Here is a 2,687-nt window from a genome sequence, read left to right as displayed (position 1 = left end):
TTTATTTTATTTTACAGCGCTCTTTTTTCCAACTTTGACCAAATGCACCTGGAAAACACAGGTAAGGAACCAAGTCAAGGGACTTGAAACATTAGAAATGCATCAGGTATTGTATTTTATCTATGCAGTTCTTGATTGACCCTGATTCTCAAGAAAGAGAAGTAAGTATTTTTATGTGATTTTATTTGACATTGCATTTTATTCCAGCTTTGTCCAAATGCACCTGGAAATCACAGGTAAGGAACCCAAGTCAAGGGACTTGAAAAGTTTCCTAAATGCTCATTCTTCTAAATGCTTAAAAGTACTGCACCATTTTTAGCTGAAACTGTTGCCATGTAATTAATTCAATTTCTTCCCGAAAGGAAAAAGCTGCTGTTTTTCTCCGTTTTACCTTCAGCTTATTTTCGCGTTATTTCACGTTTGCAGGAATGTCGTGTGATAGACTTCACGCATTTGTGAGTGCTTTTTTTAAAATTCATTAAATCTAGTTTAAATCCCGTTTCTGAACAGGATCTCGCTCGTGTGATAAGGTCCAATGGCTGCTACCTGTCTTGAAACCTCCCAACTCTTGCAGATGATCAAGATTAAGCATTTCAGTAACCGAATTCTTTTGCTATTCCTTTTCTAGGCCAGACTGCTGTCGCCACCCAAAACCTTTAAAGGAGAAGGCGAGAGCATCATTAGCTCGTGAACCGCTTGCGTATGGCTCTTTCTGACATGCCCAGGGTTGCACTGACCGCCACTTTTGGGGTCGGGAAGGAATTTTCCTCCAGGACAAATTGGCCAGAGATCCTGGAGGTTTTTCGCCTTCTCTGGGCATCCAGCAGGAGTCACAGATTTAGGGCCTTCGCGTTTATTTTTTAAAGAATAAACGAATAATTTTAACAAGAATTTTCTTAGTCATGGTCTCATTTCCTATGTTTTATTCACAAATTTGCAAAAGTTAAAGCAGACTCTTGGGATCCTACTCTACGAAATGGATTTTCCCTTGCAGTTCTTTGCCTCCTGACTCCCATTCTAGAGAGCTGCCATTTTGCCCCCATTAACACAAACTACCCTTTTCCAACCCAGGTTACACCAGAAGCGTTGGATGGTCATTCAATATGGCCACTACCTGGAGTGATGGGAGTTGTAGTCCAAGATACCTTAAGGTGCCACACACACACACACACACACACACACACCCCAAAGCAAACCTTGATTTTGCTATTTTATATAAGGCGTATGTTTTAAATATCTTACTATGCCATTGTATTTAATGGGACATAGGCATTCATGGATGTTGATATCTATGGGGTGGGGTGGGGTCCTGGAAGCAAACTACAGTGGATACCAAGGGCCCATTGTATTTAAAAGGAGAAGAAGAAAGAAAGAATTCATGTCAAGTGTAAGGCTAGCTGGATCTATGTACAGTCGCCCCTCCTAATGCACAGATCTGAGATCTGCGTTCTTGGATATGTGCAGAGGGGCGACCTCCACTAATTGCAATGGTGCTCACACCTGTGCAGTGCTCACAGGAGTATGCTCCATTCAAACCTATGGGGCTTGAATAAGTGTGAACCTGGTTTTTGCGGTGTGTGTGTGTGTGTCTGGAATGGAACCAAACCCCAGTGGATACCAAGGGCCTACTGTAATTACACATTAAAAGTTTCTTTGAACAAAATGGTCTTTGCCTGCCAGTGAAAGGAGAGCTGAGAGGGAGCCAGCCTAGCCTCCTGTGGAAGCGAATTCCAAATGGTGGAAACAACCAATGAGAAGGTGTCCTTACCAAACTAGTCTGTAATGGTAACAGGACTGAGAGAAACCCATTAAAGAAAAAACAATTCCTCCTTTATATCACTATGCAATTACACTAATAATAGAAACAAATTCACTGACCATGCTCCCTTTGCAAGCCTTTCCCATACCAAGAATATCAAGCACACATGATAGATCTCACCATTTCAAGAATCTCACTCACATCCTTAGGCAGTGCAAAATAAAAAGCTGAACAGACAAAATACACCTGTACACTCAAACTGGCACAAAGAGAAGTGATTTTGGCATCACACCAGCTTTAACTTTGCAGGCTAAGGCTTTGAAGGAAAACAAGCTTGCTCCCTCCTCAACATGACATCCCTTCAAATATTTAAACAGGGCTATCATATCACATTATAACCATTACCAGCACCTACGCAGGATCCCAAATCATGAAAGCAAAAAGTCACTCAGTGTCACATACAAACACTAAGGATAGATGGATATGAATGGACCTTGCAAGACTACTTAACAGGTTGGGAAAGAAACAGACCATATAGCAAAGCGCATCAGGGAGGCAGAGAGGAAGCATGCCAAAAAAGACAGAAAACTATAATGGGACTACCACTGGAAGGAGAGTAAAAAGATAAAAGTAAATAAAAAGCCCAAAACACACTGCAGAAATAATCCATTTGAGACCACTTTAACTGCCCTGGCTCACTGCTAGAGAATCCTGGGAATTGTAGTTTAATGTGGCAACAGAGCTCTCTGACAGGCTATATGTCTCACAAAACTACACTTCCCAGAATTCTCTAGCATTGAGCCAGTGCAGTTAAAGCATTCTCAAACTGGATTATTTCTGCAGTGTGTTTTGGATCAAAGACTATGATTTTTAATAAAACTTTATTTTTTAAAACTTAAGAAACAAAACTGAAAGTATAACCATTGAG

The 2,687-nt window shown here is 40.9% G+C and overlaps 1 protein-coding gene across 1 annotated transcript in view; it reads right to left on the bottom strand.

The window, feature by feature from the left end:
• Positions 1 to 2,687, bottom strand: part of ABLIM1 (actin binding LIM protein 1) — a 243,386-nt gene that overhangs the window by 8,695 nt on the left and 232,004 nt on the right. The window lies entirely within an intron of this gene.

The sequence above is a fragment of the Sceloporus undulatus genome, chromosome 3, assembly GCF_019175285.1.
Source record: "Sceloporus undulatus isolate JIND9_A2432 ecotype Alabama chromosome 3, SceUnd_v1.1, whole genome shotgun sequence".
Classification (NCBI taxonomy): domain Eukaryota; kingdom Metazoa; phylum Chordata; class Lepidosauria; order Squamata; family Phrynosomatidae; genus Sceloporus; species Sceloporus undulatus.
The sequence above is the reverse complement of the archived record's forward strand: the minus strand, read 5'-3'. Positions and strand labels throughout refer to the sequence as shown.